This window comes from Giraffa tippelskirchi, chromosome 3, assembly GCF_054371585.1.
Source record: "Giraffa tippelskirchi isolate mGirTip1 chromosome 3, T2T-mGirTip1v1.2.pri, whole genome shotgun sequence".
Taxonomy (NCBI): domain Eukaryota; kingdom Metazoa; phylum Chordata; class Mammalia; order Artiodactyla; family Giraffidae; genus Giraffa; species Giraffa tippelskirchi.
The window spans coordinates 24,727,079-24,750,586 of record NC_137277.1 but is presented as its reverse complement, the minus strand read 5'-3'; the positions used below and the strand labels follow the sequence as shown (position 1 = coordinate 24,750,586).

At 44.3% G+C, this 23,508-nt stretch overlaps 1 long non-coding RNA gene across 1 annotated transcript; it reads left to right on the top strand.

Annotated features, from left to right (window-relative positions):
- The first annotated feature begins 538 nt into the window (after positions 1-538).
- On the top strand, positions 539-21,596 carry LOC145540821 (uncharacterized). Its single transcript, XR_014078567.1, has 2 exons — positions 539-986; positions 18,539-21,596. It is a non-coding gene; the product is annotated as an uncharacterized LOC145540821 (long non-coding RNA).
- Positions 21,597-23,508: the final 1,912 nt, after the last annotated feature.

Here is a 23,508-nt window from a genome sequence, read left to right as displayed (position 1 = left end):
AGAGCTTCAAACGTGATTTACACGAACCTGTTACCGTAAACTGGCAATAAAGCGCGGAGGCAACTGCTGCGGAAGGGGCGAAAGGAGAGTTTCCGTTGATTTTGAAAGAAATTTATAGTACATTCTCACCCACCTGAATACTCCCTCTCGGGGAAAAGGGGAAGAAAGCGGTGGGGCCGCCCTCGGCCGCTCACCCGGCGGGGCCAGCCCGCCCCTCCCCCCAGGCGCTGGCCTGGGCCCGGGGAGAGATTTGGAAACATCCAATGCGGAACTGATGCCAGCCTTTCTTCCTTTCTCGGCTACCAGTTACTTTTGTGTAGAAAGCGGGTGGGGGTGGTTGGAGCAAACGGAGAAAAACAAGTTCCACCACGGGTCGACCTCCCCTAAATGCCTCCAAAATGACGGAGAGGCCAGCGTTCAATCACCCTCGGGACGATGGGGAGGGAAAGGCCGCGTCTGCCGGCAGACTCGGCCGTTGAACTTGAAGTTTCTGGCCAGTGGTTCCCGCCGCCCCTACCCCCACTCTCCTCAACTCTTTATGGGAAGATGGAGGAAGGTGAGGGAAGGGGTCCCATTTCTGGCCTTGGGAAGGAGGAAGGAGGCCAAGCGGCGCTGGCAGAGCCAAAGCGACCGGAAGACTGTCTCGAGACGCCGGGTTGGGGAGGCGAGGAGGCTGCAGCGGCGAGTGGGCACTCCAGCTACGAGGTGGGGAGCCGGGGGCTGTGCGCCCTCTCCTTGAGCCCCGCCCCAGACTGTGCTGGGAGGGGGCCCCTTGTGCGGCGCTGCGATCCTTCTTCCTCTAGCCCAAGGTGCGCGAGCAGAGCCCTGCGCCACTTGGAGGTCGGCGCCGGCCTAGCTCCGAGCCTTGGAGCCCACCGAATTCCAGCCCTGGCCTTGGCAGAGAGAGCAAGAGTGTTATACTACCATTTCTCAGAGCAAGACCCACTCATTTTGCTACTTTCAAGAATGCGCTTCTCTATAAAAAGGTAAACCCGCTGATTCGTGTGGGCCAAGGACCCTAAGCTCTTTTGGTCTGGGGACCCGCTGAGGGAGCCGTTGGGGAAGAGGAGTTCGTCCCCGGACTCCGCGGTCACAGCGGGCAAGGAAGGGTGGGTATCAGGCTCTCGAAGAGGCCATTCAGCTGGGCGCCTCCTCGTTGTTTCCTAAAAAGGCTAGCAGGCGCCTGGGCAAAAAGGGACCAAGAAAGCAGCTTCGCAGCACGCGGGACTCAAGCGCGGCCTCAGGGGGGGTGGGGCGGAGTCTGGCTTGGGAGAGCAAGGCCCGCCCTTAGGACCTTGTGTTTGTCTCCGACTGGATGGAATCTTGGTACAGACGAAATTAATATTATTGTTAATGTTGTTCTTATTTAAACTGTGATACTTTACAAAACATTTACTTTGAAAACTGGGTGAAAATTAACCCTGATGATAATGATTTATTAATGTACCCTTAAGGGAGAGGCTCTGGCCCTTTAAAACTAAATCAGCTTAGTCTCGCATGGCTGCCTTCCTTCTGCCATTCTTATGCCCTGATGAACTCTTTGAGTTCTGGGATCTGAGGAGCAACTAGAGGGGTTGTCCATGTCTGGCATTTCTGCCCAGGGACTCAGAACTTGCACACAAGCAGCAGGGGGCCACATGCCCATGTCCTCGGTCACTGACACTGCTAGCTTATTGGTCTTGGGGGAGTGGGCGGGGAACAGGTAATCTACAGCCGCACTCCGGACTCACCTAACTCTCCCTGCCCCCGCTGGTTCCTGCCCATGCCCTCTCAGAGCTACTGCCCCCACACAGACAAAACCCACTTTATAAAATGAGGACGTTGAGGCTAAGCCTTAGTTACTTGATGAGCGTCACTGTCTAAGCAGAGCCCCCAAAGCAGGAGTTCTAAGGGCTAAGCTCTGTGGTCATCAGCGCAAGAGAACAGGAAGCCAAGCCTCTCCCCCACTCCCAACATACCTCTTCTCACAAGGTCTCTCTAGACACAAACTGTTTCTATCTGGAGCCATCCTTTGAGGTCACCGAGCTGCACTCGAACCCCCCAATTTGGATAAGTGCAACCACAGGGGATTAAACACAAGTGGAAATTTAATTCAATCCATCACTCATGTATCGAGTGCCTGCTGCAGCAAAACTATCCCTTGAAGTGGAAGGCTGGAGGAGATACAGTGGAAATACTATCTCCCTTCCTACCGATCGCTCTCTGGCGCTCTGCCTCTCACTCGCTGGCAGATCTTGGGTCTGTAGTTTCTTCCTATGTGACCTGAAGCCGGGGGACTGTATTCTGTGATCTCTGACATTGTAAGGTGGGTCAAACGCCTACTCAGGGGGAACGGAGACCGAGAACGATTCACCCTCAGGGCATATGGAGAGGCTTTCCGAAACAACGTTTGCTGGAGAAGGACCTAAAAGATGTTTAGAATACCAAATCCGGGTGGGAAGATGTGAGCAAAACTCGGGAGAGGGGGCAGAAGAGGCAGGTCTCTGAGGGAGAGAGGTCTGGACCTCGGCTTTGGTTGGGGTAGAGCTGGGAGGGAAGAGAGCAAGGGCGTCCTCACTGGGTCCTGGACGCTAGGTGAAGCCTGTGCGGTGCCCATTCAGACTGTGAGCGCCCGGCTCCCACCCAGGCGCGCACGCACCGAGTGTTCGCGCCGGAGCTACGGGCCGCACAGCGCAGGCCCCAAGCCGAGCCAGCTCTCGAAGAGAGAAATAGGTAGCCGGCGTGGACTCTCAGCGCCCCATTTTAAATGGGTTCAGCCTGTCGCCCCCGCCTGAGACCTTACCTCGGTCTTTGTCTGGTTAAGTTCGACGCCCTTCCCCCTCCAGGCAGAGTTCTGTCGTTGAACTCGAGCCAGGCCATAAACATTCCTTCACCCCTCTGGGAGCGGGACCGGGACGGGGAGGGGGTGGAGGCAAAGGTGGCGGAAGAGGATTGTGGAAGGATCCGGAACGCGGGAGACCCGGCTTTCTCCCACCCAAGCCTGCATTGCTTTAGCCACGGGTTTCGGCTTTTTGTGTTCCGCGGCAACTTCGCCATATCTGCATTTAAAAAATCTGATTATTGAGGCCTTATGGCAAGTTAGACCAATACTTTAGTCAGAATCAACGAAATGTTAGTTTTGATTTTCATTCATGCATAATTCATACGCTCTCATTTTTGACAGTAAAATTCCCCACACTTTAAAAAAAATGACGTGGAAAAGCAAATGCGTAAAGAGCAAACGAAGAGCTACAGCAGAGAAATTATTAGAAAAGACTGAAGTAGGTCATCCCTAGGCTATCCCCTCTATATTTTAAAAGCGCCCCTTCTTGGGCAGCACAACTCCAGCCGGCGGCCGACGAGCCCCGCTGGGCCCTGTGTCCTCCCACGATCCGGAAGCTTAGGTAAAGCTTTGGTAAATGGGGCGACCCCCCATCCTTGGCCTGGGGAGCTGTCCGAGGGACCCAGGACTCCTGGCGCGTGCTTCCCTGGCGCTGGCGGAGGCTGCGCAGAGCGGCTTGCTGAGACGTACTAGTGTTTTTGTTTCCTCTTTTTCAAAAGAATCCAGGATCCCTAAACGAGGGAGGATAAAAGACGCGATCCCGGGGTTTTTTCCTGGCTCAGAAAAACCCTATGTAAGGGGTACTGGGCGCGCTGGGCGGGCAGGAGAGGCGGGGCGGCTCTGGGCTTCCCTCCCCCCGAGGACCCGAGGCAGCTCGGCGAGCGGCAGAGAAGGCACCAAACCCGGGCGAGCCTACGACAAACTCCCGGCCTCCGAGCCAGATTAAGTGCTCGGAGGCAGGTCCTCACCGACAAACCGGAAAAGGGGCCTGAGAGAGCTGTCAGAACACTGCTCTCCGCGTTCAACCGCAGCTCCCCCCAACTCGCCCCCTTCCCCACTTGGCTTTAACCTGTCGGAGGACTCGGACTGAGGAGGGTTTTTGTCTCATTCTCCTCCCCAGCCTTCGATCCCTAGGTCTACGGGGCCCTGAAGGGAACTCAGCCAACCCCTCTCCCTTTGTCTGACCTTTGGGGGAAAGAGGCGTGGGCGCCTCGGTCAAGTTCACGGATCTGGCAGGCGTCTCTTAGGGCAAGTGGGGCCACCGCTGTCATCCGGATCAGGAGGATCCTAAGCAGTCAGGATTGGGGGTGGGGGGTGGGGAGTGCAGGGGGCGAAGCTTCCAGAAGGCCTTTTGGTCTTTAGTCTGCTGTTCGGTTCTCACATGCCCGCCCGCCCATCCCCTCAGCTCTGTAGAGGAAAAACAGCTCCATCTGAAAGGAAGCCGTTTATTTGGAAAAAATAAATGCGAAAGCCTCATGGAGTGTGCTTCTCAGAATGGTCTTAAGTCTTTGGCACTTGGGTAGTTTTTCGTTAGTTCGTTTCCGGCATTTATGAAAGTGAAGGGTTTACAGTGTTTATTTGGTACAACCTTTTTTTCGAAATCTGATTTAAAGTAAAAGAAGCCACATCTACACTGCGCCCCCAAAGCTTCAGATTAAACACATTGAAATAATTACCCCCAACATTGCAGCCCTTAAAAAAAAGAAAAAACCTCGAAGTGGAAAATAAAAAAACCGTATTCAGATAGCAGAAAATAGAACATAAGGCTTTAAATACAAACTCTAAAAACTTCTAATAACCCTCTGAATTTTTCCTCATTCTGCATTCCAGATCTCATGTTTTATATTTTGCAACCACTGTGACTCCTTACTTTTGTCTTTCCACTCCCTAACTTAGATATATATATATTCTCTCTTGAGTCTAAAAACACACTGTTAGAAGCTATGTTACAAGCAATTTCCCAAGTTATTGCAGTCTTCTAAATGCCACTTAAAATGCATAACATGAAACGAAATGAGTTGTCATCATTTAGCATTTCCCTAGTGCTGGTCATTTAGGTTGTCCCCATATTTAAAAAGAAAACTATTTTTTTTTTTCCTGGTTAGAAAAGTAACAGATTTTCATTGTCAAGAATTTTTTAAATATTTAAAAAATAGTATAAAGAAAATAAAACCACCCCAAATCCTACTATCCAAAATTTACCAAAGTGAATCTTTTGTTGTATTTTCTTTAGTTGTTTTTTTCTTGCAAATGTGTAATTTCAAAATTCAGATTCCTTGTGAACATTATTGAACTTTGCCTTTTAACTTAATATTAGAAGAACATTTCCCAGTGTCATTAACCATTCTTCAAAAACATCATTTTAATGATCACATAGTATCCAGTGCACCATCATTTAGATAAGCATTTCTCTAATTATTGATCATCTCCATGTTTACTGTTTAAAATAATTCATAAGAAAGAGAACACTGGTATGACCCTATGTGTGTTTGGTAGGAAGATAAGAGTTGAATCTCCCTTGAATAGAGTGTTTCAAAAATTTTAGGTTAAAATTTCCCCCTCCTAGGTATCAGGTGAGAGGGAATGAAACCGGGCCTGCTAGAGAGCTGGAAATATTGTTTTGATTAGGATGTTCCACAGGTGTGTATTCATGTGAAAAACATCATTTGGCTGAGCATTTAGGATTTGTGCAATTTACTTTTTAATTTTAACATTTCCCCCCACTCCTGAGAGCCTATATCTATTTACATAGAAAAGGAACAACGCAGAAAATAGATAGGTGGAGGAAGTGAGAAAGGAGTGGGGACCAACCCAAACTGGCGCTGTTCACCCTGTGCTGGGATATTTTCTTTAGTTCATAGAAACATGAAGTCAATATTGAAAAGCTAGTGATGAGGAGAAAACAAACAAAAAAAGAACCTGGCCCTTCCCCCCACCCCATGTTAGGTAAAGACTTTTCAATTACACTTAACTCATGTGGCTTTGAATTTTCCTAGCAAATAGAAGGTACTAATAAAAATAGGCTAGAAAAGGTTTATAAAGGCAGTTAAAATTAATGCATAAATAACTGACTTGGCTAACATGGTCACGTGAAATAGAAGTGGGGTGCTTTACATATAATGAAATAAAAAGTTGAATTTCAGAAAGATTCATTTTGGATCTATTTTGTAACCCACATTTGCACTTTAAAAGAAAGATAGCAAGCTGAACTTGGAGGCGGCAGGGACAACTGCTTCCCCAGGGAGGATCTGAGAGGGAGTGGAGTGGTGTCTGGTGTCTGGTCGGGTTTTATTGGCACGATCTTGTGTGATGCTGTGTGTTGGCTGGAACATATGCTTCATCCTTGGGATGCTAGAGGAGAAGAAAAAAACCCTTCAAACTATTTGTCACCACAGTTGCTTCCTGTGTGCTTCAGCTAGGAGAGTACTACAATCACTGCACACTGTTCAGCAGTGATTTTAATTTTTTTAACTGTTTTTTCACTTGGGATAAAGTTGGATTTTTAATATCCGATGAAGAAAAACATCACAGATATTTTTTCATGTTAGAGGAATACATTGTGGGTGTTTTGGCTTTCCCTGGTTTTTTGAGGTATAGCATAATTCAGTAAAGTGCTTTAATCTTAAGTGTGTTGCTCAGGGAATAATTACCCAAGTAATCACTGTTCAGAACAAGATATAGAACATTTTTGGCACCTCTGTGGGTTCCCTCCTGCCCCTTTCCAGTATAATATTCCAGAGATAGTTGCCATTCTGGTTTTTGTGCTACGGATTAGTTTTGCCTGTTCTTGAACTTCGCATAAAGAGGCATACAGTACAGAGTACAGACCTCTTTTGTGTCTGGTTTATGTCATTCAACAAAATGTCTGTGCAATTAATGTGTGTTGTAGTGTGTATCAGCAGTTTATTCTTTTACATTGCTCTATGCCATTCCATTTCATTCACCTCTTGATGGACATTTGAGTTGTTTCTATTTGGGGCTATTATGAATATTCTTGAACAGATCTTTTGGTGGATAAATTGATTCATTTCCTATAGAATTTCTGGACTACAGAGTAGGTATATGTTTAAATTTACCAGCTATGTGGTATTTTAAAAAATCAAATTATTGGGAATTCCCGGTGGTCCAGCAATTAGGACTCTGTGCTTTCATTGCTGAGGGCGAAGGTGGGGGAACTAAGATCCTGCAAGCCACACAGCGCAGCCAAACAAATAAATAAAATTAAATTATCCATGGACCAGGCTTCCCTTGTAGCTCAGCTGGAAAAGAATCCACCTGCAATGCAGGAGACCTGGGTTCCATCCCTGGGTTGGGAAGATCCCCTGAAGAAGGGAAAGGCTACCCACTCCAGTATTCCACGGAGTGCCTGGAGAATTCCTGGAGAATTCCACGGACCATATAGTCCATGGGGTCACAAAGAGTCGGACACAACTGAGCAACTTTCACTTCACATCACTTCATCCATGGACCAGTCCCAATTCCCCACAACTAGTACCAGTAGTGGGGCTTCCCAGGTGGCTCAGTGGTAAAGAATCCACCTGCCAGTGCAGGAGACCCGGATTTGATCCCTGGGTCAGGAAGATCCCTGGAAAAGGAAATGGCGACCCACTCCGTTATTCTTGCCTGGAAAATTCCATGGACAGAGGGTCCTGGTGAACTATGGGTGGCAAAAGAGTAGGACTTAGCGACTAAACAACAACAAGTACAAGCGGTCAGATTTAAGAGCAAGAAAACCTAACATTAATGGAGTGGATATGATTACTTTTGCTGAATTTCTAGAAAGAGCTTATTTTGAAGTCTTGATGACCTGGATACTTGGGACAGCAGAGCATCAGAACTCACGGCTCTGGTTCTTCCTGTAGCCTCCCTCCACTGATCCAGTCACATCTGCAAGTTATGCCTACGTGGATGTCAACAAACTCCCCCCAAATGCAAGTGCAGTGAGTCAGGGCAAAGAACTATGACTGAGGTCAATGGTCAGGATCAGCACGGCCAGGGGTTAGTGCTAGAAGATGGAAGTGATTCTCTTGAGTCCTGATTTAGATGCTGAGTTATGACTTGGGAAATTTACAGCCCTGTGGTCTTTTAACAAGAAGCAATCTATCTTCCCAGGCAGAACTTCCATTACTGGTGACAGGTGCCCAGAGCTAGCTTATTAAAAACCATTATTTCAACCCCCAAAGTGAACGTGCCACAGAGTGTTGGAATGGAATGCTAATTTCCAGCTCCACATCCTAATCTGGGGCATGAAGAGAACACTGTAAGACATATTAATATTAGAAAGAAAGGAAACCCAGCACTATATCTGCAGCGACACCCTGAGCCCAGGATCTGAGAGCGTGAGGATCTGCCTGTATTTCCTGGATCACATGCCCCCATCCCAGCAGGTCAACACAGCTCATAGGCTCTCACCTACTGCCTTGGGATGGCCCTGTCGTGGCCTCGAGACAGAGCTTACCTTGATGCTCAGCGGCTGTGGTAGAGTGGAGTGAGCACTGGATTTCCAGTCAGTGGGCTGGATTCAAGTCCCAGCTGTGGTAGAGGAACAAGGCCTCTTACGTTTATAAGGCGCTTTTTAATTCTTCCAAGTACTTGTGTACATTCACATCTTTTATCTCATGTGGTTCAGTGATGTACAAGGAGAGGGAAAAAATCTGCCCATTTTACAGAGGAGGTAAATGAATACCCTGGAGGCAGCACTTGTTGTTTTTGGAGGTGAGAGGAACCTCTACTTGTTGGCATTTTCCTCTAACTTTGTCTTGTGCAGCTTTTCTTTCTTTCTTTTTTTTTTTTTAATTTTTGCCTGACCACACATATGGGATCTTAGTTCTCCAACCAGGGATTGAACTCAGGCTTCCCTGCCGTGGAAGCACAGAGTCTTACCATTGGACCCCAGGGAAGTCCCTCTCCTGTGCAGCTTTGAGAACAACTCTGAGAAATTTGAATGGCAGAAGGGGAGATATTTCACAGTGATCTCTCAGGGTTGAGCCAGTTTTTATGTCCCCCCAGAGTTTCTCTACCCCCATCCAATATCCTGGATGATCTTCCTGACTGAGCTATCCAGTTATCAATGAACTTTCTCTCATGCAGACCTGGGCTGCTGCTGCTGCTGCTAAGTCGCTTCAGTCGTGCCCGACTCTGTGCGACCCCACAGACGGTAGCCCACCAGGCTCCCCTGTCCCTGGGATTCTCCAGGCAAGAGCACTGGAGTAGGTTGCCATTTCCTTCTCCAATGCATGAAAGTGAAAAGTGAAAGTGAAGTCGCTCAGTCATGTCCGACTCTTAGCGACCCCATGGACTGCAGCCTACCAGGCTCCTCCATCCATGGGATTTGCCAGGCAAGAATACTGGAGTGGGGTGCCATTGCCTTCTCCGGGTGTGCTCTGGCCAAGTGAAAGGGACACTTAAGGACATGGTCTGGATGGTCAAGAATTAGCCATGAAGTGAAAGTACAGTTACTTGTATAGGACAGCCTGCCAGAAGAGAGCTCATCTAAATGTTTGGAGTTAGGGGCATGGGGGTTGGGGGACCTGGTACTTTGACATGGGAGGGATCTCCCCCAGAGGTGAAGTTGAAGGTTCATTTTCAGCTGCAAAATATAAAAAAATTTTCTGAGTTTTGGTTTCTATCTTAACAACTAACATGAATTTTGCATAGTTACCATGAAATAGATGTTTACAACTCTTTGTGGCTGATTTCATGTAGTGTCACAATTTACATCACTTATATAAAACTGCTCCAGAGTTTTGTTCCTCTGGGAATTTGGGGGGCACACGCTGCGTCCATCTTTCTGTCTCTTCTTACTTTGACATTCAACCTGAGACGACCTTATTTTCTTCAGATTCCTTCAAAATGAACACATCTAAATTTTCTGTTGTTTTAACATCTCAGGACCTGAGGGAAAATGATGCCATTGTGTCTAATTAAATTTTTCATCGCATGTCTGGGGCCATGTGGTCTGAGGCATGGGAGATCTGAAAACTTGCCACCGCAGACTCTTGTGAAGTGTGTGCATAGGTGACAATCAAAACCAATTTCATCTCCTTGTCAGCATGGTCCAAGATGGGGCATTCTTGGCCTTACAGACAGAACTACTTCCTAAGCCTTGGACCTAGGAATCAGCTGTCTCCCTTCCTAATGGCACATTCCTGGACATTAAGCCTTGGCTTTAAAATAAAAGATTCCCCATTCATGTGCAAAACAATCGTTTCCCTGGGGGAGCTTCTCCTTTAACCCAATTGTCAGTAACCAAAGAGCCTGATTGCTGTTGCATTTTAGAGATGATTTAGATGATCAATATAAGCTCTTCTCCAACAAAAACATTTTGTCCTTGAGAAGGTTTCCTTGGAAGTGTCTCAATATGCCTCATTTACTATTTTACTGAATGTTTCTGTGGCCCCAAAATTTTTGGCAAAGTTCTTAGGTGAAAGTGTGACTCCAAGCTGGGAAGTCTGCCACCACGTTGCCAAGGGGTTTTCTAGTGGTAGTGCTGAAGGGGGCCACCTCTGCCACCCTGATTCATTAAAGAGGCTGATGAGGTTTGCCCTGCGTTTTGTACCACACCTCAAACCACATCTTCTGATCTGTAAAAGCCGGAAACTGCAAAGCTGCCGGAGCATCTGGGGAGAAAGAAAGTGGGAATGAGGCATTCCCCCTAGTCTTGAATCTTCAAAGGGAGAACCAGGTATTGATACATCACCAAATCCCAATTACCTGGAAAAGAATTCTCTGTCCTGGGCTTCTCTTGGCTAATCTTACGATCTAAAATCAGTCCTGAATATTCATTGGAAGGACTGATGCTGAAGCTGAAACTCCAGTAATTTGACCACCTGATGCAAAGAACTGACTCACTGGAAAAGACCCTGATACTGGGAAAGATTGAAGGCAGGAGGAGAAGGGGATGATGAGATAGTTGGATGGCATCACCAACTCGATGGACATGAGTTTGAGCAAACCCCAGGAATTGGTGATGGACAGTGAAGCCTGGTGTGCTGCAGTCCATGGGGTCGCAAGGAGTTGGACACAACTGAGCAACTGAACTGAACTGAACTGATGCTGTTGGCACCATCACTTCACCCTCTCAACCTGACACTTCGGTCCTAAGTCCTGCTTTGGTTGATACTTTCTGGCTGCAGGAAGCTAGAAATTCGAGAAAGATGTGAGTGCTGTTGACCTTGAGATTCAAGGAAGAGGATGGCTTCTTTCAGGTTCTGGGTTTGCCTTCCCTTCCACGATGTTCCAGAGAGACAGTGGGACAGAACTGAGAGGTTGTGGAACTCAGACCCTCTTCACTCGCTTCTCACAGCATAGCCTGATAACTTGACTTCAGAGTCACAAGTCCCGACTCTTGGTAGGCGCTGGATGAGTGTTGGTTGAATGAATAAATATACCAGGAATGAATAAATCAATATATTCAAGGACACTATCACAGTTACACATCATACAACGGACTCTGCATTCAAAAGTAAAACTGTTGTTCAGCCGCTCAGTTGCGTCCGACTCTTTGCGACTCCATGGACTGCAGCATGCCAGGCTTCCCTGTCTTTCATCATCTCCCAGAGTTTGCTCAAACTATCTTTATAATTAAGTAAAACCTCATTTGATATGTGGTTGCCTTTCATTGGTAACAGAGAGAAGATTTTGACCCCACCTCGCAGCACTTAATGGAATGCCTGTCTGCCACTGTTGCTCTTTTTTTCCTCACTCCTGGAAGTCACTTCTTCATCCCAAACTCTTCAGTGTTCCCTTTTTTAAGGTCTTCGGAATAAAGCCAAATTCCGCCTTATGCCCTGTCTCCTCCTCAGTTCATTTAAGATCAAATTCCTGTTTACCATTGCAGCCATAACAATTCACACTGTATAGTCCTTAATTTTTTACAGCATTCTCACTAATGTTGCCTCATTTAATCCTTATAATCTTGCTGGGAGATAATACTTTTTATTCCCACCTTACAGATGAAGAACCTATTAGCTCCCAGTGACAGAGTCAGGACTTGAACCCAAGTTGTTGAGCCCACATTCTCTATGCTTCCCATGAATACACTACCTCTCCCAGCCCCCTAAGCTGCTACATTTTACTTCCTTTTCCGTGTCTGATCTTGGACTGCATGGAACCCCACCCTTAACTGTGTCCACTTTTCAAAGTTCAGCTCAGATTCTCCCTCTCCCCTGAGTGGTCAGGTTATGTTTAGTCTCCTCACTCCTTTATGCTCTCATTGCCCCTGACTTTGCTGATTTTAAACATTCAGCTTTAAAGTACAGTGTGGCTGTTTAAAATACACTTCAGCAACCTAATCTAAAGCACAGTGTGGTTATTTGTGGATGAGTCTGCCAGGCTGCATCACTAAAGTGGCAAGATCCTTGAATACAGGGGTGGGTCTTACTCACCTGTTTTATGTCCCCTAAGAGCCCGGCACGTTGTCTGGCCCCTGATAATCACTCAATAAACACTTATTAGTAAAATCATGATTTTTATATTATTGTCCAAAAAGGGAGTAAATAAGACTATATTACCATGGAAATTTTCATTTGCATAAACACAATCTGGAAGGACACATAAGAGATCATCACAGCGGTTTCCTCTAAGGGGACAGGGCTACGGTGAGAATGGGAAGATGGAGACACTGTGGGAGGGAGATTTTTCACTTTATACATTTTTATAGTTTTTTAAAAAACCATGTGAATGTATTTCTCTTAAAAATCAGAAAGGTTGCTGAAATGATTTAGCCACTGGGGACTATTCCTGATTCTGTCCCTACACTGATGAGGTGACAACATCCACAAGCTGTCATCAGCCCATCACCTCTAGGGCCAGTGGCAGGGCTGCCCTGCAGAAGGTTATAAAACTCCACTTGATATATGGAAGGCCGGGGTGGGAGGGTGGGAAGAAGAAAAAAAAGGGATAGTTCATATCCCAGATGAGCCTCCCCCCAAAAAAGAAAAAAAAGGATAAAAAAAGGGATTTTCTTTTCAACCAACAAATGGCAACTCTGTTTTACTTAAGGCGTGTTTGCATTATGTACAAAAATTTTAAATGAAAATCTAGAAGGAATATATAGAAGTCTTTTGCAGGAAGAATTTAACTGACCACTAGCAATGCAAATTTCAGGTCACCCGAACAGTTACTCCACTGGACCAACGCCTCATTTGTCAAAGAGAATCAGCTCTGAGAAGAAACTATGTGTTTTGGCGATCATAGGAAAATGAGGGAATAGGAGGGGGGAGAGAGAGAACAGAGCAAAATATGGGAGAGAGCTAAAGAAAGAGAAGAGGCAGGAAAAGGATGGAGGATACCAGAAAGGAGAAAGAAAGCAGATTTTAAAAGATAGAAAAAAGGAGACAGAGTGAAAGCCAGAAAGAGAGAGACAGAGAGAGGCAGAGAGGGTATGTGCCTGGGAGAGGCTTGGAGGGGAACTCCCAAACCAGGCCAGCAAAGGGCTTGTGCACCAGGCGAGACCAAGCCATGCCGTCAGGGGCCTGCTACGGTGTGAGACCAGGAGGCTCCATGTTCCTGGAGCAGAGAATTTCATCAGAGGTTTGGTCCTGGCCTCCCCTCTCAGTGTGTACACCACCTCCACAGCGTGAAGCGATGGGAGGAAGTGGTTTTCCAGGCTTCCTTGGATCTTTCCAGGGCAAATACCCATTTACCTCCAGAATCGGAATACCCAAGGGTGGGTATCCCCGACAGCCTGAATTGTGCAACCTCTGGGGATAATGTAGTCTGAGGGGAACCCGTCTGTTCTGCTCTTGTGAGACAGCCCAGCGTCCAGCTTCAGTTTCCCTCCTTAACAACTTGGGGAGGAGTGGCTGGTGCAGCCTTGATTCAGATTCCCCATTCCTAAGTGGGGAGGGTTCTGGAAAGGGATGGAGGAGGTTAGAGCAGGAGTTGAAGCTAGTGGTGGAGAAACTCTGACCTTGAGTTTCACTGTGAACCCACAAATCCAGCCAGATATGAGGGTATAGATGTCCAATTCCAACACGATGATGCTCTCTCCCCCACTCTGAACTGCTTCCACGTCACTGGCAAGACATCTACAAAAGAAAGGAATTTAATAGCATCTTGTAAAAGGGGGAGAAAAGCTGCATTCTTTTTTTCCAGGGTATCTTTCCTAACTAAAAACAGCTGGGTGAGGATGTTCTATTCCGTGGCCTACTACCTGCGTGAGTCACTTCCTTTTCCTGTGCCTGATTTCTATCCCCCTATTTTATCTATTTCTCTTATTTAAAGTCCTATCCACAGTGCCGGGAGCCAGCTCACGAGATCCCACCCATGACAGAGTCATGAGGAGGACTGACGAGCAGAGCAACTCAGGCCTCAGGGATTCTCGGAAGGCTGCCTCAGCGCTCACCTTAAAGATGATATCTCTCTTTCTGACGCTTGCTATAATAAACCTCTTCTTATTTTCTGTGACTTAGGTAAAAGGCCTTTCCTGATCTCTTCCTAAATAGATCAATCTGAAACCTTAATTGACAGAGCCCCCAAACAGTGGCACCTTATAAGATTATCTATGATATAGAGTATTTTAATCTAAACTCCTCTTGCTAACATATTGGTTTGTTTAATAAATGTACCTGTGCCTTTGGAGCTAATGTGCATAACTGCTCCCTAGTAATAAACAGCATTGAAAGCCTCCGCACAGAAAGCCCCTATGGGTACAAAACCCTTCGCAGGAAAAAAGGCTTGTTAGGAAATATAAAAAATATTGCTTTGTGAAACTATTACTTAATCTATATTTACTCACTATGTTTTTACTCTTAACGTATTTAGCCTATATAATGAAAGCATAATAGTTAGAGATTTATATAAATAGAAGTTTAGCTTTAATACAAATAATAAGACAATTGTTGATTTAACTGATGATTCTTACTTAGAGCTGAACTTCAGCTTGCTGTTCTATGACTTTATGGAATCACATTCTTTTCTGTTAAGCTCAAGGCATAGAGTAAATTACCAAAAACAGGTTTTACCTTAAAACTTCCTGTTGATGAATTCTCTCCTGATGTGCCCGATACAAAAGTGTTCTGACTGATCAACCCTTATCAATGGAGAGTCACAAGGTGTTAGCAGGCCACCAGGCCAGAAGATGATGTAAACAAAATGAGGCTTTTTGTAACTAAAGACATGTAAACGGCTTCGATGAGGGTTGAAACTGCTGGCCCATTAAGCTAAATTGATAGGCCCATTAAGATATACCCATTAAGCTGAATTGGTATGTCCCTTAAGCTGAATTGGTATGACTCTATACTTCACATTTGTTTCTATATACCACTAAAAATATAAAAGCTGTCTTAAAAAAAACAATAAAGTTGGAAGACACTTGGAAACACCGAGACTCGCTGTGTCTTCTCATTCATATCGCCAACGCCGTCCTTCCTGAGGGAACCCCTGGACCTGCTGGAGCTGGACTCCGGCACCACAGGCTTCAACTAGACAGAAAATCAACAAAAGTATGGAAGAATTCAATACCACCATCAACCAGTAGGACCTAATAGATATCAACAGAAGCGTGCTAAGTCGCTTAAGTCGTGTCTGACTCTTTGCAACCCAATGGACTGTAGCCCGCCAGGCTAGGCAAGAATACTGGAATACTGGAGTGGGTTGCCATGCCCTTCTTCAGGGGATCTTCCCAACTCAGGGATTGAACCCACATCTCTTATGTCTCCTGCATTGGCAGGCAGTTTCTTTACTGCTAGCACCACTTGGGAAGCCCTATTAACAGAAACTTCCATGGAATAACAGCAGATCCTCATTGTTTTTGAGTGTCCATGGAATATATACCAAGATAAATTACATTATTGGCCATAAAACAAATTTCAATAAATTTAAAAAATTAAAATCATACTGAATGTGTTCTCTGACCATAATGGAACCAAAATAGAAATCAACAACAAAAAGGTAACAGCAAAATCTCAAAATACTTGGAAACTGAACAACATACTTCTAAATAATATATGAGTCAAAGAGAGAATTCTCAGGTGAAATTTAAAAGTATAATGAACTGAGTGAAAATGAAAATACAGTATCAAAATTTGTGGCTAAAGCACCACTGAGAAAGAAGTTTGTAACACTAAATGAATATATTTTTTAGTGTAAAATTAGAGGAAAAGTCTCAAATCAATAATCAAAGCTCTCAACTCAAGAACCTAGGGGAAAAAAGGAAGAGTAAAATTAATCCAAAGCAAGTGGAAATAACAAAGAGCATAAATTCATAAAATTGAAAACAAAAAAGAAGACAGTAACAGAAAACAAAAGAAAAAGAAAACCAATGTGACAAGGAGCTGATTATTAAAAAAGATCAATAAGCCTCTAGCACAATCAACAAATTTAAAAGAGGGAAGAAACATATATTAAGAATGAAACAGGAGATATCACTTCAGACCCTGGTAGACCTGAAAAGAATAATGAAAGGATAGTATGCAGTAGGCTGAATAATGGCCTATGAAAATATTGCTGCTGCTAAGTCGCTTCAGTCGTGTCCGACTCTATGCCACCCCATAAACGGCAGCCCACCAGGCTCCCCCGTCCCTGGGATTCTTTAGGCAAGAACACTGGAGTGGGTTGCCATTTCCTTCTCCAATGCATGAAAGTGAAAAGTGAGAGTGAAGTCACTCAGTCGTGTCCGACTCTTAGCAACCCCATGGACTGCAGCCTACCAGGCTCCTTTGTCCATGGGATTTGCCAGGCAAGAGTACTGGAGTGGGGTGCCATTGCCTTCTCCGTACGAAGATATTAGGAACCTGAAAATATTACTTCATTTAGAAAATACGTGAGTATGATTAAGTAAGGATTTTGAGATGAGGGAATTACCATGGTAGGCCCTAAGTGCAATCACGAGTGTCCTTATAAGAGAGAGGCAGAGGGAGATTTGACATATAATGAAGAGAAGAAGGTAATGTAACATTGGAAGGAGATGTTGAAGCATTGTGACCACAAACAAGGAATACTGGCTGCCACTGGAAGGTGGAAAAGGCAAGGAATGGATGCTTCCCTGGAGGAAGCATAGTCTTTCCAACACCTTGATTTCACTTCATTAATACTGTTTTGAATTTCTGGACTTCAGACATGTGAGATTATAAATCTCTATTGTTTTAAGCCATTATGTTATATTAATTTGTTACAGCAGTCATAGGAAACAAATACAGTACGAACAACTCTACACACACAAATTTGACAATTTAAATGAAATGGACCAATTCCTCAAAAAACGCTAACTACTGCAACTCATCTGGTATGAAAGAGGTTGTTTGTTTTAATAATTCTATAACTATTAAGAAAACTGAATTTATAATCAAAACCCCCTACTTCCTCCATTTCTAGGCCTATATAGTTTTGTTGGAGAATTCTACCAAACATTTAAAGAAGAATTATATTCTACATAGTCTCTTCCAGAAAACAGAAGAGGAAGACTACTTACCAATTCATTTTATGAAGTTAATATTACCCTAATACTAAGATAAAGACAGTACCCAAACACACACACAGAGCTATAGATCAAAGTCCCTAACTAATATAAATGCATAAATCTTTAACAAAATATTAGCAAATAGTATCCAGCAAAATAGAAATATACAACAGAACAAGAGAAGTTTATTTCAGGGATGGGAGGCTGATTCAATATTCAAAAATCAAACAATGTAATCCACCATCTTAACAGTATAAAGAATAAAAACCACATGACCTTATCAATTGATGCCGAAAAAACGTTTGGCAAAATTCCAACATCCATTTTATAATTAAGCAAAAACTTCTTAGAAAAATAGGAGTAAAAGGGAATATTCTCAACTTGATAATGAACACCTATAAAAACCAACTAACAGGGATTTCCCTGGTGGTCCAATGGCTAAGACTTGGAGCTCCCGATACAGGGGGCCTAGGTTTGGTCCCTGGTCAGGGAACTAGATTCGAAGTGCTACAACTAAAGATCCTGCATGGCCATCTATTCATTGCATGAAGCAGGGCACCTAAAGCCAGTGCTCTGGGACAACTCAGAGGAATAGGGTGGAGAGGGAGGCGGGAGGGGGATCCAGGATGTGGGGGCATATGTATACCTGTGGCCAATTCATTTGGGGGCTGGGGAAACAGAACTTAATCAAATATACTGACACTTCTGCAACAAAACCCATTAATATTCATTCTAGATGAGTTAAATAAAGCCTATAACTTGTCTCTATAGATGCCTCATGTCATTTCAAGTCAGATTTTGCCACCAAATGAGTTTCCATGAAACTTCAGTAAAAGCTTTTGATTTTTCAGAACTTGCTGAGATTCCAGAACTTGCAGATAAGGGGTCGTGGAACTATAACAGAGTTGAAAAGTAATTCACAGTTGCTCCACTGAAGACATATTTCTAGACCCCTTTTTAAGTAAGTGTGGCCATGTGTGACTAAGTTCTAACGGAATGTGAGTACAAGTTAGGCGAGCCACTTGGGGTCTGAACTTTAAGACCCTGGGCTTGTGCTTTGCCATAGTTTCTTTCCTCCTCTCCTGCAAGCTGGAATGCAGATGAGCCATTAAAATGAGAAAAACATTCTCATTTGGTGAATAGAGGAATAAACTTCTATTCTTCTTTAAATAACTAATTTTTGAGCCTCCAGCCCACTTAGTCTTGAACTAATTAATGTGAGAGACAAATGTTGGGCATATAAAGTAAAGATGGAAGCTATAGTCCCTACTCTCAAGGGGGTTCTAGTTTAAGTAAGGAAAATCATTCATTTACAGATAATTCTCATAAAATGTGCCATGCTGATATGGAAACACACACGCCCACCTAGGGGCTTCGGGGAAAACTTTCTCAGAAAGATAATGCCTCGGCTGAAGTATGAAGGTCAAAGAGAAGTTGTTCAGGTAAAAAAATGGAAAAAGGTATGTTATGGGCTGAATTGTGTCATCCTGAGAGGAATATTAAAGTCCTAACCCCCAGTACTTCAGAGTATGACCTTATTTGGAAACAGTCATTGTAGCTGTACTTAGTTAAGATGAGGTCATGCTAGAGTAAGGGAGCCTCTTGAAAGGAGGGGAATTGGACACATTGACAAGACACACAGGGTGAACACCACGTGAGGACATGGACACACAAACACAGGGGAAGACGGCCGCATGAAGGCAAAGACAATGACTGGATTATGCCGTACAAGCCAAGGAAAGCCTGGGGCCATCCAGAAGCTGAAAGAGGCAAGGAAAGATTCTCTCCTAGAGGTTTTGGAAGAATGATGGCCTGCCAACACCTTGATTTAAGACTTCCAGCTTTCAGGACTGTAATAGAATAAATTTTCTATTCTTTCAAGCCACCCAGTTTGTGGTGCTTTGTGACTCTAGCCCTAGGAAATTAGCATAGGGTTTAGGGTTTAGGGCACAAAGACAGAGAGATGGAACAACATGGTATGTGCAAGGAGACTATAAACAAGTCCCTATTTATAAAGCATAGTGTTCAAGGCAGGATGTGGCCTGTGACATATATATCTCATAAATGATATACATCTCATAGATCAAAAGTATTGAATATATATTTAAATGAATAAAGGAATGCAAAAAATAATGATTACCAACATAATAGCATAGTTATGGCAGTCAAATTTCAGGCAATATTTACATTATTCTGTATTGATTGCTACTTTAAATGATCATACTTTAAAAAAATTTTTTTTAACTTTTTTTTTTATGTGGACCATTTCTAAAGTTTTTATTGAATTTGCTACGATATTGCCTCTTTTTTATGTTTTGGTTTTTTGGCTGAGAGGCATGTGAGATTTTAACTCCCCTATCAGGAATCGAACCGGTAACTCTTATACTGGAAGGCAAAGTCTTAACCACTGAAGTTAAGTAAGTAACCACCAGGTAAGTCCCCATAAACTTTTAATATAATCAGAAAATAATCTATTTCATTCAGGAAAACAAAGGCTATCAATAAGGAGAGTTGAATGAATGGGGAGCAAGGCTAGGAGCAGAGACCAACTAAGAAATTATTGCAATAGGTCAGATGGAGGAGGAGGACCTGAGCCCAGAAAGTGGTAGTAGGATGGAGAAGTGAAATATTCAGAAGGTAGAATCAGACTTGGTGAGTGATTAGATGTACTGGGGTTGGTGACAGAGAAAGGAGAATTCTAGAATGACACTCAGAGCTATATCTGGGGTGACTTGGTGAATGGTGGCTCCATTCACTGAGGTTAGAAGAACAGGAGGATATTCAGGTTTCTAGGGGAAGATGAGGAAATACCAATAGGAGTATTCGAATCAGAAGGTCCTCAACTGGTAGCTGTAAGTGTTGTCTGCCCAGCACTCGACTCTAGACTTCCCCTGGTAAAGCCTCCTTTGCCTACTCCACCTCTGTGATGCTAATAGTTTTTCTGTTCATAGACACCACCAGTCAAATACATTTGATTGGTCAAAGATGGAGGCATGGCCCAAAGTTCTTTTTTAAGTTTTTTTTTTTTTTTAATATTGAAGACAGGACTGGTAATAAATCTGGGAATCACCCCATATAGGTAGCGATTAGATCCAAGAATGAATGAGACTTCCTCCTAAGAAACCTGTATGCAGGTCAAGAAGCAACAGTTAGAACCAGACATGGAACCATGGACTGGTCCCAAATTGGGAAAGGAGTACATCAAGGCTGTATATCGTCACCTTGCTTATTTAACTTATATGCAGAGTACATCATGTGAAATGCCAGGCTGGATGAATCACAAGCTGGAATCAAGATTGCCGGGAGAACAATCAACAACCTCAGATATGTAGATGACACCACCCAAATGACAGAAAATGAAGAGGAACTAAAGAGCTTCTTGAAGGTGAAAGAGGAGAGTGAAAAAGCTGGGTTAAAACTCAACATTCAAAAAGCAGATCATGGCTTCAGTCCCATCACTTCATGGCAAACAGAAAGGGAAAAAGTGGAAACAGTGACAGATTTTATTTTCTTGGGTTCCAAAATGACTGCAGATGATAATTGCAGCCAAGAAATTAAAAGATGCTCGCTCTTTGGAAGGAAAGCTGTGACAAACCTAGACAGCATATTAAAAAGTAGAGACATCACTTTGCTTTCAAAGGTCTGTATAGTCAAAAGCTATGGTTTATCTGGGCTTTCCTGGTGGCTCAGATGGTAAAGAATCTGTCTACAATGTAGAAGACCCAGGTTCGATCCCTGGGTAGAAAAGATCTCCTGGAGAAGGAAATGGCAACCCATTCCAGTATTCTTGCCTGGGAGATCCCATGGCTGACTACAGTCCATGGGGTCGCAAAGAGACAGACACGACTGAGCCACTAACACACACATGGTTTTTCCAGTAGCCATGTATGGATGTGAGAGTTGGACCATAAAGAAGGGTGAGTGCCAAAGAATTGATGCTTTCAAACTGTGGTGCTGGAGAAGACTCTTGAGAGTCCCTTGGACTGCAAGGAGATCAAACCAGTCAATTCTAAAGATCAACTCTGAATATTCATTAGAAAGATTGATGCTGAAGCTGAACCTCCAATACTTTGGCCACCTGATGTGAAGAGCCAATTCATTGGAAAAGACTCTGAGCTGGGAAAGATTGAGGGCAGGAGGAGAAGGGAGTGACAGAGGGTGAAATGGTTGGACACCAACTCAATGGACATGAGTCTGAGCAAACTCCAGGAGATAGTGAAGGACAGGGAAGCCTGTCTCGCTGCAATCCATAGGGTCACAAAGAGTCAGGCATGACTTGGAGACTGAACAACAGCAACACTTTGCAATAAGAGGGTGTAAGGGAAGAAAGAAGGCTGGGGATGGAATCTACCAAAGGTTAAGGAGAGAGCAAAAGAAGAAGACTTATGACTGAAATAAAAGGAAGTTCAGAGAAGTAGGAAGAATATAAGGAGAAAATACTGCCCTATTTTGAATTCTGAACCCAATTCCAATTGTGTGTGTGGAATTTCCCCCAAACAACCACGCAATTCTCAGGATACCAGCTGGGTGATCTAGCATTCAACTGAATTTTGACACTCTGTACTTGGAGTCCCTTTGACTGCAAGGAGATCCAACCAGTCCATCCTAAAGGAAATCAGTCCTGAATATTCATTGGAAGGACTGATGCTGAAGCTGAAACTCCGATACTTTGGCCACCTGATGTGAAGAGCTGACTCATTGGAAAAGCCCCTGATGCTGGAAAAGATTGAGGGCAGGAGGAGAAGGGGACAACAGAGGATGAGATGGTTGGAGGGCATCACCGACTCAATGGACATGAGTTTGGTTAGGCTCTGGGAGTTGGTGATGGACAGGGAGGCCTGGTGTGCTGCAGTCCATGAGGTTGCAAAGAGTTAGACACGACTGAGTGACTGAACTGAACTGAACTTAGAGACAGCAAGAGATTCCACAGTTAAGGGTTCACACCGGGATCCCCTACAACTCAGACAAGAGTTGAAAACCCAGGTTGTCACCTGTGTCTCTGACCCACAGTTTATTAATCAATGGTTTACATGACCCTCTCTTTGTGTTCGATTAACTTTTGAGAGTGGCTCACAGAACTCAAAGAAGCACTTTACCTACTAGATCACAGGTTTATTACAAAAGGGTATAACTCAGGAACAGCCAGAGGATGGCATGGGGAAAGGGCACAGTGCTCTGAACGTGCCATTCTCCTCACATCTCCACATGGTCACCAACCTGGAAGCTCTCTGAATCCAGTCTTTTTGGGGTTTTTATGGAGGCCTTCATTACATAGGCAAGATTGATTCAGTACTGCTGATTGAACTCAATCTCAAACCCCTCTCCCCTTCCTGGAGGTCGGGGGATGGGACTGAAAAATCCAAACTTCTGCAATCAGCCCCATCCTGGAGTGAGGACCAAAAGTCACCTCATTAACATAACAAATAGTCTCTCTCTTGCTCTCATTACAGGAAATTCCAAAAGCTTTAGGAGCTTTGTGCCAGAAGACCAAATATATATTTCTGATTATATATCTCATGCCCTCATTTAAAGCTGAGATAACTGGAGGTGAGAGGCTAATTTGATTCACGACTCAAATCCAAGTCTTTGTTCTTTCTACTATATCACTGCCAGAAAGTCCTACGGATTTTGATTATTCTATATTGTTGTTTAAAATTTATTTCTTTGTATTATTTTTTGGCTGTATCAGGTCTTAGTTGCTGGCATGCATGGGCTTAGTTGCCTCGCAGCATGTGGGATCTTAGTTCCCTGACCAGGGATTGAACTTGTATCCCCCACATTGGAAGGCTGATTCCTAATCACTGGACCACCAGGGAAGTCCCTGTTTTTCTTTTTTTTTTAATGAAATTTAAAAGAGTCAGTGTAGACAACTTGTTTTACTTTCTTTCTCAGAGCCTGTGACTATTTGTTTATATTTTTTTAATATTTATTTATGTATTTTTGGCTGCATCATGAGAGGGGTTCTTGGTTGCAACAGGCAGGATTGGCACATGGGCTCTCTACTTGAGGCGCCTGGGCTCAGTAGTTGCAGCACATGGGCTTAGTTCCCCTGTGGCATGTGGGATCTTAGTTCCCCAACCAGGAATTGAACCTGCATCCCTTACACTGGAAGGCAAATTTGTAACCACCAGACTAAGATCAGTGAAGTCCCCCTGAGCCTGATTTTGGAATGAAGTCTACCTCTGCTTTCGCCACTTGCTGTTGCCATATTGTTGGTCAGTATTCACAGATCTGTCCTAGGATTTGGTACTTGAGGCCTAAGGGCCTGATCAGCACCAAGAGCATG